This window comes from Salminus brasiliensis, chromosome 3 (assembly GCF_030463535.1).
Source record: "Salminus brasiliensis chromosome 3, fSalBra1.hap2, whole genome shotgun sequence".
Classification (NCBI taxonomy): Eukaryota; Metazoa; Chordata; class Actinopteri; order Characiformes; family Bryconidae; genus Salminus; species Salminus brasiliensis.
Window position 1 is genome coordinate 49,247,608 of NC_132880.1, and position 14,970 is coordinate 49,262,577.

The 14,970-nt window shown below is 46.2% G+C and overlaps 12 non-coding genes across 12 annotated transcripts; 6 read left to right on the forward strand and 6 right to left on the reverse strand.

The window, feature by feature from the left end:
* The first annotated feature begins 495 nt into the window (after positions 1-495).
* On the forward strand, positions 496-582 carry trnay-gua (transfer RNA tyrosine (anticodon GUA)). The gene is given in 2 exon segments: positions 496-532; positions 547-582. It is a non-coding gene; the product is annotated as a tRNA-Tyr (tRNA).
* Positions 583-2,733: 2,151 nt separating this feature from the next.
* trnay-gua (transfer RNA tyrosine (anticodon GUA)) lies at positions 2,734-2,820 on the forward strand. Its single transcript is given in 2 exon segments — positions 2,734-2,770; positions 2,785-2,820. It is a non-coding gene; the product is annotated as a tRNA-Tyr (tRNA).
* A 94-nt stretch (positions 2,821-2,914) lies between these two features.
* trnae-cuc (transfer RNA glutamic acid (anticodon CUC)) lies at positions 2,915-2,986 on the reverse strand. Its single transcript has one exon. It is a non-coding gene; the product is annotated as a tRNA-Glu (tRNA).
* A 2,383-nt stretch (positions 2,987-5,369) lies between these two features.
* On the forward strand, positions 5,370-5,456 carry trnay-gua (transfer RNA tyrosine (anticodon GUA)). Its single transcript is given in 2 exon segments — positions 5,370-5,406; positions 5,421-5,456. It is a non-coding gene; the product is annotated as a tRNA-Tyr (tRNA).
* A 94-nt stretch (positions 5,457-5,550) lies between these two features.
* trnae-cuc (transfer RNA glutamic acid (anticodon CUC)) lies at positions 5,551-5,622 on the reverse strand. The gene has a single exon. It is a non-coding gene; the product is annotated as a tRNA-Glu (tRNA).
* A 1,703-nt stretch (positions 5,623-7,325) lies between these two features.
* On the forward strand, positions 7,326-7,412 carry trnay-gua (transfer RNA tyrosine (anticodon GUA)). The gene is given in 2 exon segments: positions 7,326-7,362; positions 7,377-7,412. It is a non-coding gene; the product is annotated as a tRNA-Tyr (tRNA).
* Positions 7,413-7,506: 94 nt separating this feature from the next.
* Positions 7,507-7,578, reverse strand: trnae-cuc (transfer RNA glutamic acid (anticodon CUC)). Its single transcript has one exon. It is a non-coding gene; the product is annotated as a tRNA-Glu (tRNA).
* Positions 7,579-9,265: 1,687 nt separating this feature from the next.
* On the reverse strand, positions 9,266-9,337 carry trnae-cuc (transfer RNA glutamic acid (anticodon CUC)). Its single transcript has one exon. It is a non-coding gene; the product is annotated as a tRNA-Glu (tRNA).
* A 626-nt stretch (positions 9,338-9,963) lies between these two features.
* trnay-gua (transfer RNA tyrosine (anticodon GUA)) lies at positions 9,964-10,050 on the forward strand. Its single transcript is given in 2 exon segments — positions 9,964-10,000; positions 10,015-10,050. It is a non-coding gene; the product is annotated as a tRNA-Tyr (tRNA).
* Positions 10,051-10,144: 94 nt separating this feature from the next.
* On the reverse strand, positions 10,145-10,216 carry trnag-ccc (transfer RNA glycine (anticodon CCC)). The gene has a single exon. It is a non-coding gene; the product is annotated as a tRNA-Gly (tRNA).
* Positions 10,217-13,460: 3,244 nt separating this feature from the next.
* On the reverse strand, positions 13,461-13,532 carry trnae-cuc (transfer RNA glutamic acid (anticodon CUC)). The gene has a single exon. It is a non-coding gene; the product is annotated as a tRNA-Glu (tRNA).
* A 626-nt stretch (positions 13,533-14,158) lies between these two features.
* On the forward strand, positions 14,159-14,245 carry trnay-gua (transfer RNA tyrosine (anticodon GUA)). Its single transcript is given in 2 exon segments — positions 14,159-14,195; positions 14,210-14,245. It is a non-coding gene; the product is annotated as a tRNA-Tyr (tRNA).
* The last annotated feature ends 725 nt before the right edge of the window (positions 14,246-14,970 follow it).

Genomic DNA, 14,970 nt, shown 5'->3' on the forward strand with positions numbered 1-14,970 from the left:
AGTCAGCCTGTAGGCAAAGCCTGTATTTCTTTTCCACTCAACATCATGAGCAGAGTAAGGGCCCTCTGTTTAGAGATCAGATGAAGTGCAGCTTTGAAACAAATCAAGTCCTCAAGGCACTCTGCTGCCATTGATACCTGAGTTGCAAGTTGTGAAGTCCAATGGATCAGCTGCACTCTCCAGGATTTTGATTTAAAGCAAGATTCTCAAGGCAAAGCCTCTATTTCTTTTGCACTCAACATCTTGAACAGAGTACGGGGCCCTCTGTTTGGAGATCAGATGAAGTGCAGCTTTGAAAGAAATCAAGTCCTCAAGGCACTCTGCTGCAATTGATACCTGAGTTGCAAGTTGTGTAGTCCAATGTATCAGCTGCACTCTCCAGGATTTTGATTTAAAGCAAGTTTCTCAAGGCTAATCAAATGGATTGATGGCACAAAGCAATACAGCATTTCCATGTTCCCATTTGACTTGCATTTCAAGGGGTGTGTTCAGTTGCCTTCGATAGCTCAGTTGGTAGAGCGGAGGACTGTAGGTATTAAAATGGCCATCCTTAGGTCGCTGGTTCAAATCCGGCTTGAAGGACATCTTATTTTCTTTGTCATTTGGCTAAATCCCTAAGCTTGGCAAATCACAACAGAATCCGACTCATCCACTTTGTCAAAAAGAAACAGAGGACTTCCCTGACCGGGAATCGAACCCGGCCGCGGCGGTGAGAGCGCCGAATCCTAGCCACTAGACCACCAGGGACAACAGCTGCACTGCGACCTGCAGAAAGACTCTTTCAAGCCCTAAACCGCCTATCCATCCACACTCTGTACATTCAATGGGGCTAAGAAGAAACAAAAGGTCTAAGACGTAATTGACACGCTGCTGCAAGGAGTCAGCCTGTAGGCAAAGCCTGTATTTCTTTTCCACTCAACATCATGAGCAGAGTAAGGGCCCTCTGTTTAGAGATCAGATGAAGTGCAGCTTTGAAAGAAATCAAGTCCTCAAGGCACTCTGCTGCAATTGATACCTGAGTTGCAAGTTGTGTAGTCCAATGGATCAGCTGCACTCTCCAGGATTTTGATTCAAAGCAAGTTTCTCAAGGCTAATCAAGTGGATTGATGGCACAAAGCAATACAGCATTTCCATGTTCCCATTTGACTTGCATTTCAAGGGGTGTGTTCAGTTGCCTTCGATAGCTCAGTTGGTAGAGAGGAGGACTGTAGGTATTAAAATGGCCATCCTTAGGTCGCTGGTTCAAATCATGCTCGAAGGACATCTTATTTTCTTTGTCATTTGGCTAAATCCCTAAGCTTGGCAAATCACAACAGAATCCGACTCATCCACTTTGTCAAAAAGAAACAGACGACTTCCCTGACCGGGAATCGAACCCTGGCCGTGGCGACGAGAGCGCCAAATCCTAGCCACTAGACCACCAGGGACAACAGCTGCACTGCTACCTGCAGAAAGACTCTTTCAAGCCCTAAACCGCCTATCCATCCACACTCTGTACATGCAATGGGGCTAAGAAGAAACAAAAGGTCTAAGACGTAATTGACACGCTGCTGCAAGGAGTCAGCCTGTAGGCAAAGCCTGTATTTCTTTTCCACTCAACATCATGAGCAGAGTAAGGGCCCTCTGTTTAGAGATCAGATGAAGTGCAGCTTTGAAAGAAATCAAGTCCTCAAGGCACTCTGCTGCAATTGATACCTGAGTTGCAAGTTGTGTAGTCCAATGGATCAGCTGCACTCTCCAGGATTTTGATTCAAAGCAAGTTTCTCAAGGCTAATCAAGTGGATTGATGGCACAAAGCAATACAGCATTTCCATGTTCCCATTTGACTTGCATTTCAAGGGGTGTGTTCGGTTGCCTTCGTTAGCTCAGTTGGTAGAGCGGAGGACTGTAGGTGTTAAAATGGCCATCCTTAGGTCGCTGGTTCAAGTCCGGCTCGAAGGACATCTTATTTTCTTTGTCATTTGGCTAAATCCCTAAGCTTGGTAAATCACAACAGAATCCGACTCATCCACTTTGTCAAAAAGAAACAGAGGACTTCCCTGACCGGGAATCGAACCCGGGCCGCGGCGGTAAGAGCGCCGAATCCTAGCCACTAGACCACCAGGGACAACAGCTGCACTGCGACCTGCAGAAAGACTCTTTCAAGCCCTAAACCGCCTATCCATCCACACTCTGTACATGCAATGGGGCTAAGAAGAAACAAAAGGTCTTAGACGTAATTGACACGCTGCTGCAAGGAGTCAGCCTGTAGGCAAAGCCTGTATTTCTTTTCCACTCAACATCTTGAGCAGAGTAAGGGCCCTCTGTTTAGAGATCAGATGAAGTGCAGCTTTGAAACAAATCAAGTCCTCAAGGCACTCTGCTGCCATTGATACCTGAGTTGCAAGTTGTGAAGTCCAATGGATCAGCTGCACTCTCCAGGATTTTGATTTAAAGCAAGATTCTCAAGGCAAAGCCTGTATTTCTTTTGTACTCAACATCTTGAGCAGAGTACGGGGCCCTCTGTTTGGAGATCAGATGAAGTGCAGCTTTGAAACAAATCAAGTCCTCAAGGCACTCTGCTGCAATTGATACCTGAGTTGCAAGTTGTGTAGTCCAATGGATCAGCTGCACTCTCCAGGATTTTGATATAAAGCAAGTTTCTCAAGGCTAATCAAGTGGATTGATGGCACAAAGCAATACAGCATTTCCATGTTCCCATTTGACTTGCATTTCAAGGGGTGTGTTCGGTTGCCTTCGATAGCTCAGTTGGTAGAGCGGAGGACTGTAGGTATTAAAATGGCCATCCTTAGGTCGCTGGTTCAAATCCGGCTCGAAGGACATCTTATTTTCTTTGTCATTAGGCTAAATCCCTAAGCTTGGCAAATCACAACAGAATCCGACTCATCCACTTTGTCAAAAAGAAACAGAGGACTTCCCTGACCGGGAATCGAACCCGGGCCGCGGCGGTGAGAGCGCCGAATCCTAGCCACTAGACCACCAGGGACAACAGCTGCACTGCGACTTGCAGAAAGACTCTTTCAAGCCCTAAACCGCCTATCCATCCACACTCTGTACATGCAATGGGGCAAAGAAGAAACAAAAGGTCTTAGACGTAATTGACACGCTGCTGCAAGGAGTCAGCCTGTAGGCAAAGCCTGTATTTCTTTTCCACTCAACATCTTGAGCAGAGTAAGGGCCCTCTGTTTAGAGATCAGATGAAGTGCAGCTTTGAAACAAATCAAGTCCTCAAGGCACTCTGCTGCCATTGATACCTGAGTTGCAAGTTGTGAAGTCCAATGGATCAGCTGCACTCTCCAGGATTTTGATTTAAAGCAAGATTCTCAAGGCAAAGCCTGTATTTCTTTTCCACTCAACATCATGAGCAGAGTAAGGGCCCTCTGTTTAGAGATCAGATGAAGTGCAGCTTTGAAACAAATCAAGTCCTCAAGGCACTCTGCTGCCATTGATACCTGAGTTGCAAGTTGTGAAGTCCAATGGATCAGCTGCACTCTCCAGGATTTTGATTTAAAGCAAGATTCTCAAGGCAAAGCCTCTATTTCTTTTGCACTCAACATCTTGAGCAGAGTACGGGGCCCTCTGTTTGGAGATCAGATGAAGTGCAGCTTTGAAAGAAATCAAGTCCTCAAGGCACTCTGCTGCAATTGATACCTGAGTTGCAAGTTGTGTAGTCCAATGGATCAGCTGCACTCTCCAGGATTTTGATTTAAAGCAAGTTTCTCAAGGCTAATCAAGTGGATTGATGGCACAAAGCAATACAGCATTTCCATGTTCCCATTTGACTTGCATTTCAAGGAGAGTGTTCAGTTGCCTTCGATAGCTCAGTTGGTAGAGCGGGGGACTGTAGATATTAAAATGGCCATCCTTAGGTCGCTGGTTCAAATCATGCTCGAAGGACATCTTATTTTCTTTGTCATTTGGCTAAATCCCTAAGCTTGGCAAATCACAACAGAATCCGACTCATCCACTTTGTCAAAAAGAAACAGACGACTTCCCTGACCGGGAATCGAACCCTGGCCGCTGCGGTGAGAGCGCCGAATCCTAGCCACTAGACCACCAGGGACAACAGCTGCACTGCTACCTGCAGAAAGACTCTTTCAAGCCCTAAACCGCCTATCCATCCACACTCTGTACATGCAATGGGGCTAAGAAGAAACAAAAGGTCTAAGACGTAATTGACACGCTGCTGCAAGGAGTCAGCCTGTAGGCAAAGCCTGTATTTCTTTTCCACTCAACATCATGAGCAGAGTAAGGGCCCTCTGTTTAGAGATCAGATGAAGTGCAGCTTTGAAAGAAATCAAGTCCTCAAGGCACTCTGCTGCAATTGATACCTGAGTTGCAAGTTGTGTAGTCCAATGGATCAGCTGCACTCTCCAGGATTTTGATTCAAAGCAAGTTTCTCAAGGCTAATCAAGTGGATTGATGGCACAAAGCAATACAGCATTTCCATGTTCCCATTTGACTTGCATTTCAAGGGGTGTGTTCGGTTGCCTTCGTTAGCTCAGTTGGTAGAGCGGAGGACTGTAGGTGTTAAAATGGCCATCCTTAGGTCGCTGGTTCAAGTCCGGCTCGAAGGACATCTTATTTTCTTTGTCATTTGGCTAAATCCCTAAGCTTGGTAAATCACAACAGAATCCGACTCATCCACTTTGTCAAAAAGAAACAGAGGACTTCCCTGACCGGGAATCGAACCCGGGCCGCGGCGGTAAGAGCGCCGAATCCTAGCCACTAGACCACCAGGGACAACAGCTGCACTGCGACCTGCAGAAAGACTCTTTCAAGCCCTAAACCGCCTATCCATCCACACTCTGTACATGCAATGGGGCTAAGAAGAAACAAAAGGTCTTAGACGTAATTGACACGCTGCTGCAAGGAGTCAGCCTGTAGGCAAAGCCTGTATTTCTTTTCCACTCAACATCTTGAGCAGAGTAAGGGCCCTCTGTTTAGAGATCAGATGAAGTGCAGCTTTGAAACAAATCAAGTCCTCAAGGCACTCTGCTGCCATTGATACCTGAGTTGCAAGTTGTGAAGTCCAATGGATCAGCTGCACTCTCCAGGATTTTGATTTAAAGCAAGATTCTCAAGGCAAAGCCTGTATTTCTTTTGTACTCAACATCTTGAGCAGAGTACGGGGCCCTCTGTTTGGAGATCAGATGAAGTGCAGCTTTGAAACAAATCAAGTCCTCAAGGCACTCTGCTGCAATTGATACCTGAGTTGCAAGTTGTGTAGTCCAATGGATCAGCTGCACTCTCCAGGATTTTGATATAAAGCAAGTTTCTCAAGGCTAATCAAGTGGATTGATGGCACAAAGCAATACAGCATTTCCATGTTCCCATTTGACTTGCATTTCAAGGGGTGTGTTCGGTTGCCTTCGATAGCTCAGTTGGTAGAGCGGAGGACTGTAGGTATTAAAATGGCCATCCTTAGGTCGCTGGTTCAAATCCGGCTCGAAGGACATCTTATTTTCTTTGTCATTAGGCTAAATCCCTAAGCTTGGCAAATCACAACAGAATCCGACTCATCCACTTTGTCAAAAAGAAACAGAGGACTTCCCTGACCGGGAATCGAACCCGGGCCGCGGCGGTGAGAGCGCCGAATCCTAGCCACTAGACCACCAGGGACAACAGCTGCACTGCGACTTGCAGAAAGACTCTTTCAAGCCCTAAACCGCCTATCCATCCACACTCTGTACATGCAATGGGGCAAAGAAGAAACAAAAGGTCTTAGACGTAATTGACACGCTGCTGCAAGGAGTCAGCCTGTAGGCAAAGCCTGTATTTCTTTTCCACTCAACATCTTGAGCAGAGTAAGGGCCCTCTGTTTAGAGATCAGATGAAGTGCAGCTTTGAAACAAATCAAGTCCTCAAGGCACTCTGCTGCCATTGATACCTGAGTTGCAAGTTGTGAAGTCCAATGGATCAGCTGCACTCTCCAGGATTTTGATTTAAAGCAAGATTCTCAAGGCAAAGCCTGTATTTCTTTTCCACTCAACATCATGAGCAGAGTAAGGGCCCTCTGTTTAGAGATCAGATGAAGTGCAGCTTTGAAACAAATCAAGTCCTCAAGGCACTCTGCTGCCATTGATACCTGAGTTGCAAGTTGTGAAGTCCAATGGATCAGCTGCACTCTCCAGGATTTTGATTTAAAGCAAGATTCTCAAGGCAAAGCCTCTATTTCTTTTGCACTCAACATCTTGAGCAGAGTACGGGGCCCTCTGTTTGGAGATCAGATGAAGTGCAGCTTTGAAAGAAATCAAGTCCTCAAGGCACTCTGCTGCAATTGATACCTGAGTTGCAAGTTGTGTAGTCCAATGGATCAGCTGCACTCTCCAGGATTTTGATTTAAAGCAAGTTTCTCAAGGCTAATCAAGTGGATTGATGGCACAAAGCAATACAGCATTTCCATGTTCCCATTTGACTTGCATTTCAAGGAGAGTGTTCAGTTGCCTTCGATAGCTCAGTTGGTAGAGCGGGGGACTGTAGATATTAAAATGGCCATCCTTAGGTCGCTGGTTCAAATCATGCTCGAAGGACATCTTATTTTCTTTGTCATTTGGCTAAATCCCTAAGCTTGGCAAATCACAACAGAATCCGACTCATCCACTTTGTCAAAAAGAAACAGACGACTTCCCTGACCGGGAATCGAACCCTGGCCGCTGCGGTGAGAGCGCCGAATCCTAGCCACTAGACCACCAGGGACAACAGCTGCACTGCTACCTGCAGAAAGACTCTTTCAAGCCCTAAACCGCCTATCCATCCACACTCTGTACATGCAATGGGGCTAAGAAGAAACAAAAGGTCTAAGACGTAATTGACACGCTGCTGCAAGGAGTCAGCCTGTAGGCAAAGCCTGTATTTCTTTTCCACTCAACATCTTGAGCAGAGTAAGGGCCCTCTGTTTAGAGATCAGATGAAGTGCAGCTTTGAAACAAATCAAGTCCTCAAGGCACTCTGCTGCCATTGATACCTGAGTTGCAAGTTGTGAAGTCCAATGGATCAGCTGCACTCTCCAGGATTTTGATTTAAAGCAAGATTCTCAAGGCAAAGCCTGTATTTCTTTTGCACTCAACATCTTGAGCAGAGTACGGGGCCCTCTGTTTGGAGATCAGATGAAGTGCAGCTTTGAAAGAAATCAAGTCCTCAAGGCACTCTGCTGCAATTGATACCTGAGTTGCAAGTTGTGTAGTCCAATGGATCAGCTGCACTCTCCAGGATTTTGATTTAAAGCAAGTTTCTCAAGGCTAATCAAGTGGATTGATGGCACAAAGCAATACAGCATTTCCATGTTCCCATTTGACTTGCATTTCAAGGGGTATGTTCAGTTGCCTTCGATAGCTCAGTTGGTAGAGCGGAGGACTGTAGGTATTAAAATGGCCATCCTTAGGTCGCTGGTTCAAATCCGGCTCGAAGGACATCTTATTTTCTTTGTCATTTGGCTAAATCCCTAAGCTTGGCAAATCACAACAGAATCCGACTCATCCACTTTGTCAAAATGAAACAGAGGACTTCCCTGACCGGGAATCGAACCCGGGCCGCAGCGGTGAGAGCGCCGAATCCTAGCCACTAGACCACCAGGGACAACAGCTGCACTGTGACCTGCAGAAAGACTCTTTCAAGCCCTAAACCGCCTATCCATCCACACTCTGTACATGCAATGGGGCTAAGAAGAAACAAAAGGTCTTAGACGTAATTGACACGCTGCTGCAAGGAGTCAGCCTGTAGGCAAAGCCTGTATTTCTTTTCCACTCAACATCTTGAGCAGAGTAAGGGCCCTCTGTTTAGAGATCAGATGAAGTGCAGCTTTGAAACAAATGCTGTCCTCAAGGCACTCTGCTGCCATTGATACCTGAGTTGCAAGTTGTGAAGTCCAATGGATCAGCTGCACTCTCCAGGATTTTGATTTAAAGCAAGATTCTCAAGGCAAAGCCTGTATTTCTTTTGCACTCAACATCTTGAGCAGAGTACGGGGCCCTCTGTTTGGAGATCAGATGAAGTGCAGCTTTGAAAGAAATCAAGTCCTCAAGGCACTCTGCTGCAATTGATACCTGAGTTGCAAGTTGTGTAGTCCAATGGATCAGCTGCACTCTCCAGGATTTTGATATAAAGCAAGTTTCTCAAGGCTAATCAAGTGGATTGATGGCACAAAGCAATACAGCATTTCCATGTTCCCATTTGACTTGCATTTCAAGGGGTGTGTTCGGTTGCCTTCGATAGCTCAGTTGGTAGAGCGGAGGACTGTAGGTATTAAAATGGCCATCCTTAGGTCGCTGGTTCAAATCATGCTCGAAGGACATCTTATTTTCTTTGTCATTTGGCTAAAATCCCTAAGCTTGGCAAATCACAACAGAATCCGACTCATCCACTTTGTCAAAAAGAAACAGACGACTTCCCTGACCGGGAATCGAACCCTGGCCGCTGCGGTGAGAGCGCCGAATCCTAGCCACTAGACCACCAGGGACAACAGCTGCACTGCTACCTGCAGAAAGACTCTTTCAAGCCCTAAACCGCCTATCCATCCACACTCTGTACATGCAATGGGGCTAAGAAGAAACAAAAGGTCTAAGACGTAATTGACACGCTGCTGCAAGGAGTCAGCCTGTAGGCAAAGCCTGTATTTCTTTTCCAGTCAACATCTTGAGCAGAGTAAGGGCCCTCTGTTTAGAGATCAGATGAAGTGCAGCTTTGAAACAAATCAAGTCCTCAAGGCACTCTGCTGCCATTGATACCTGAGTTGCAAGTTGTGAAGTCCAATGGATCAGCTGCACTCTCCAGGATTTTGATTTAAAGCAAGATTCTCAAGGCAAAGCCTGTATTTCTTTTGCACTCAACATCTTGAGCAGAGTACGGGGCCCTCTGTTTGGAGATCAGATGAAGTGCAGCTTTGAAAGAAATCAAGTCCTCAAGGCACTCTGCTGCAATTGATACCTGAGTTGCAAGTTGTGTAGTCCAATGGATCAGCTGCACTCTCCAGGATTTTGATTTAAAGCAAGTTTCTCAAGGCTAATCAAGTGGATTGATGGCACAAAGCAATACAGCATTTCCATGTTCCCAATTGACCTGCATTTCAAGGGGTTTGTTCAGTTGTCTTCGATAGCTCAGTTGGTAGAGCTGAGGACTGTAGGTATTAAAATGGCCATCCTTAGGTCGCTGGTTCAAATCCGGCTCGAAGGACATCTTATTTTCTTTGTCATTTGGCTAAATCCCTAAGCTTGGCAAATCACAACAGAATCCGACTCATCCACTTTGTCAAAAAGAAACAGAGGACTTCCCTGACCGGGAATCGAACCCGGGCCGCGGCGGTGAGAGCGCCGAATCCTAGCCACTAGACCACCAGGGACAACAGCTGCACTGCAACCTGCAGAAAGACTCTTTCAAGCCCTAAACCGCCTATCCATCCACACTCTGTACATGCAATGGGGCTAAGAAGAAACAAAAGGTCTTAGACGTAATTGACACGCTGCTGCAAGGAGTCAGCCTGTAGGCAAAGCCTGTATTTCTTTTCCACTCAACATCTTGAGCAGAGTAAGGGCCCTCTGTTTAGAGATCAGATGAAGTGCAGCTTTGAAACAAATGCTGTCCTCAAGGCACTCTGCTGCCATTGATACCTGAGTTGCAAGTTGTGAAGTCCAATGGATCAGCTGCACTCTCCAGGATTTTGATTTAAAGCAAGATTCTCAAGGCAAAGCCTGTATTTCTTTTGCACTCAACATCTTGAGCAGAGTACGGGGCCCTCTGTTTGGAGATCAGATGAAGTGCAGCTTTGAAAGAAATCAAGTCCTCAAGGCACTCTGCTGCAATTGATACCTGAGTTGCAAGTTGTGTAGTCCAATGGATCAGCTGCACTCTCCAGGATTTTGATTTAAAGCAAGTTTCTCAAGGCTAATCAAGTGGATTGATGGCACAAAGCAATACAGCATTTCCATGTTCCCATTTGACTTGCATTTCAAGGGGTGTGTTCAGTTGCCTTCGATAGCTCAGTTGGTAGAGCGGAGGACTGTAGGTATTAAAATGGCCATCCTTAGGTCGCTGGTTCAAATCCGGCTTGAAGGACATCTTGTTTTCTTTGTCATTTGGCTAAATCCCTAAGCTTGGTAAATCACAACAGAATCCGACTCATCCACTTTGTCAAAAAGAAACAGAGGACTTCCCTGACCGGGAATCGAACCCGGGCCGCGGCGGTGGGAGCGCCGAATCCTAGCCACTAGACCACCAGGGACAACAGCTGCACTGCGACCTGCAGAAAGACTCTTTCAAGCCCTAAACCGCCTATCCATCCACACTCTGTACATGCAATGGGGCTAAGAAGAAACAAAAGGTCAAAGACGTAATTGACACGCTGCTGCAAGGAGTCAGCCTGTAGGCAAAGCCTGTATTTCTTTTCCACTCAACATCATGAGCAGAGTAAGGGCCCTCTGTTTAGAGATCAGATGAAGTGCAGCTTTGAAACAAATCAAGTCCTCAAGGCACTCTGCTGCCATTGATACCTGAGTTGCAAGTTGTGAAGTCTAATGGATCAGCTGCACTCTCCAGGATTTTGATTTAAAGCAAGATTCTCAAGGCAAAGCCTCTATTTCTTTTGCACTCAACATCTTGAGCAGAGTACGGGGCCCTCTGTTTGGAGATCAGATGAAGTGCAGCTTTGAAAGAAATCAAGTCCTCAAGGCACTCTGCTGCAATTGATACCTGAGTTGCAAGTTGTGTAGTCCAATGGATCAGCTGCACTCTCCAGGATTTTGATTTAAAGCAAGTTTCTCAAGGCTAATCAAGTGGATTGATGGCACAAAGCAATACAGCATTTCCATGTTCCCATTTGACTTGCATTTCAAGGAGAGTGTTCAGTTGCCTTCGATAGCTCAGTTGGTAGAGCGGAGGACTGTAGGTATTAAAATGGCCATCCTTAGGTCGCTGGTTCAAATCATGCTCGAAGGACATCTTATTTTCTTTGTCATTTGGCTAAATCCCTAAGCTTGGCAAATCACAACAGAATCCGACTCATCCACTTTGTCAAAAAGAAACAGACGACTTCCCTGACCGGGAATCGAACCCGGCCGCGGCGGTGAGAGCGCCGAATCCTAGCCACTAGACCACCAGGGACAACAGCTGCACTGCGACCTGCAGAAAGACTCTTTCAAGCCCTAAACCGCCTATCCATCCACACTCTGTACATTCAATGGGGCTAAGAAGAAACAAAAGGTCTAAGACGTAATTGACACGCTGCTGCAAGGAGTCAGCCTGTAGGCAAAGCCTGTATTTCTTTTCCACTCAACATCATGAGCAGAGTAAGGGCCCTCTGTTTAGAGATCAGATGAAGTGCAGCTTTGAAAGAAATCAAGTCCTCAAGGCACTCTGCTGCAATTGATACCTGAGTTGCAAGTTGTGTAGTCCAATGGATCAGCTGCACTCTCCAGGATTTTGATTCAAAGCAAGTTTCTCAAGGCTAATCAAGTGGATTGATGGCACAAAGCAATACAGCATTTCCATGTTCCCATTTGACTTGCATTTCAAGGGGTGTGTTCAGTTGCCTTCGATAGCTCAGTTGGTAGAGAGGAGGACTGTAGGTATTAAAATGGCCATCCTTAGGTCGCTGGTTCAAATCATGCTCGAAGGACATCTTATTTTCTTTGTCATTTGGCTAAATCCCTAAGCTTGGCAAATCACAACAGAATCCGACTCATCCACTTTGTCAAAAAGAAACAGACGACTTCCCTGACCGGGAATCGAACCCTGGCCGCGGCGATGAGAGCGCCAAATCCTAGCCACTAGACCACCAGGGACAACAGCTGCACTGCTACCTGCAGAAAGACTCTTTCAAGCCCTAAACCGCCTATCCATCCACACTCTGTACATGCAATGGGGCTAAGAAGAAACAAAAGGTCTAAGACGTAATTGACACGCTGCTGCAAGGAGTCAGCCTGTAGGCAAAGCCTGTATTTCTTTTCCACTCAACATCATGAGCAGAGTAAGGGCCCTCTGTTTAGAGATCAGATGAAGTGCAGCTTTGAAAGAAATCAAGTCCTCAAGGCACTCTGCTGCAATTGATACCTGAGTTGCAAGTTGTGTAGTCCAATGGATCAGCTGCACTCTCCAGGATTTTGATTCAAAGCAAGTTTCTCAAGGCTAATCAAGTGGATTGATGGCACAAAGCAATACAGCATTTCCATGTTCCCATTTCACTTGCATTTCAAGGGGTGTGTTCGGTTGCCTTCGTTAGCTCAGTTGGTAGAGGGGAAGACTGTAGGTGTTAAAATGGCCATCCTTAGGTCGCTGGTTCAAGTCCGGCTCGAAGGACATCTTATTTTCTTTGTCATTTGGCTAAATCCCTAAGCTTGGTAAATCACAACAGAATCCGACTCATCCACTTTGTCAAAAAGAAACAGAGGACTTCCCTGACCGGGAATCGAACCCGGGCCGCGGCGGTAAGAGCGCCGAATCCTAGCCACTAGACCACCAGGGACAACAGCTGCACTGCGACCTGCAGAAAGACTCTTTCAAGCCCTAAACCGCCTATCCATCCACACTCTGTACATGCAATGGGGCTAAGAAGAAACAAAAGGTCTTAGACGTAATTGACACGCTGCTGCAAGGAGTCAGCCTGTAGGCAAAGCCTGTATTTCTTTTCCACTCAACATCTTGAGCAGAGTAAGGGCCCTCTGTTTAGAGATCAGATGAAGTGCAGCTTTGAAACAAATCAAGTCCTCAAGGCACTCTGCTGCCATTGATACCTGAGTTGCAAGTTGTGAAGTCCAATGGATCAGCTGCACTCTCCAGGATTTTGATTTAAAGCAAGATTCTCAAGGCAAAGCCTGTATTTCTTTTGTACTCAACATCTTGAGCAGAGTACGGGGCCCTCTGTTTGGAGATCAGATGAAGTGCAGCTTTGAAACAAATCAAGTCCTCAAGGCACTCTGCTGCCATTGATACCTGAGTTGCAAGTTGTGTAGTCCAATGGATCAGCTGCACTCTCCAGGATTTTGATTTAAAGCAAGATTCTCAAGGCAAAGCCTCTATTTCTTTTGCACTCAACATCTTGAGCAGAGTACGGGGCCCTCTGTTTGGAGATCAGATGAAGTGCAGCTTTGAAAGAAATCAAGTCCTCAAGGCACTCTGCTGCAATTGATACCTGAGTTGCAAGTTGTGTAGTCCAATGGATCAGCTGCACTCTCCAGGATTTTGATTTAAAGCAAGTTTCTCAAGGCTAATCAAGTGGATTGATGGCACAAAGCAATACAGCATTTCCATGTTCCCATTTGACTTGCATTTCAAGGGGTGTGTTCAGTTGCTTTCGATAGCTCAGTTGGTAGAGCGGAGGACTGTAGGTATTAAAATGGCCATCCTTAGGTCGCTGGTTCAAATCTGGCTTGAAGGACATCTTATTTTCTTTGTCATTTGGCTAAATCCCTAAGCTTGGCAAATCACAACAGAATCCGACTCATCCACTTTGTCAAAAAGAAACAGAGGACTTCCCTGACCGGGAATCGAACCCGGGCCGCGGCGGTGAGAGCGCCGAATCCTAGCCACTAGACCACCAGGGACAACAGCTGCACTGCGACCTGCAGAAAGACTCTTTCAAGCCCTAAACCGCCTGTCCATCCACACTCTGTACATGCAATGGGGCTAAGAAGAAACAAAAGGTCAAAGACGTAATTGACACGCTGCTGCAAGGAGTCAGCCTGTAGGCAAAGCCTGTATTTCTTTTCCACTCAACATCATGAGCAGAGTAAGGGCCCTCTGTTTAGAGATCAGATGAAGTGCAGCTTTGAAACAAATCAAGTCCTCAAGGCACTCTGCTGCCATTGATACCTGAGTTGCAAGTTGTGAAGTCCAATGGATCAGCTGCACTCTCCAGGATTTTGATTTAAAGCAAGATTCTCAAGGCAAAGCCTGTATTTCTTTTGCACTCAACATCTTGAGCAGAGTACGGGGCCCTCTGTTTGGAGATCAGATGAAGTGCAGCTTTGAAAGAAATCAAGTCCTCAAGGCACTCTGCTGCAATTGATACCTGAGTTGCAAGTTGTGTAGTCCAATGGATCAGCTGCACTCTCCAGGATTTTGATTTAAAGCAAGTTTCTCAAGGCTAATCAAGTGGATTGATGGCACAAAGCAATACAGCATTTCCATGTTCCCATTTGACTTGCATTTCAAGGGGTGTGTTCGGTTGCCTTCGATAGCTCAGTTGGTAGAGCGGAGGACTGTAGGTATTAAAATGGCCATCCTTAGGTCGCTGGTTCAAATCCGGCTCGAAGGACATCTTATTTTCTTTGTCATTTGGCTAAATCCCTAAGCTTGGTAAATCACAACAGAATCCGACTCATCCACTTTGTCAAAAAGAAACAGAGGACTTCCCTGACCGGGAATCGAACCCCGGCCGCGGCGGTGAGAGCGCTGAACCCTAGCCACTAGACCACCAGGGACAACAGCTGCACTGCGACCTGCAGAAAGACTCTTTCAAGCCCTAAACCGCCTATCCATCCACACTCTGTACATGCAATGGGGCTAAGAAGAAACAAAAGGTCAAAGACGTAATTGACACGCTGCTGCAAGGAGTCAGCCTGTAGGCAAAGCCTGTATTTCTTTTCCACTCAACATCATGAGCAGAGTAAGGGCCCTCTGTTTAGAGATCAGATGAAGTGCAGCTTTGAAACAAATCAAGTCCTCAAGGCACTCTGCTGCCATTGATACCTGAGTTGCAAGTTGTGAAGTCCAATGGATCAGCTGCACTCTCCAGGATTTTGATTTAAAGCAAGATTCTCAAGGCAAAGCCTCTATTTCTTTTGCACTCAACATCTTGAGCAGAGTACGGGGCCCTCTGTTTGGAGATCAGATGAAGTGCAGCTTTGAAAGAAATCAAGTCCTCAAGGCACTCTGCTGCAATTGATACCTGAGTTGCAAGTTGTGTAGTCCAATGGATCAGCTGCACTCTCCAGGATTTTGATTTAAAGCAAGTTTCTCAAGGCTAATCAAGTGGATTGA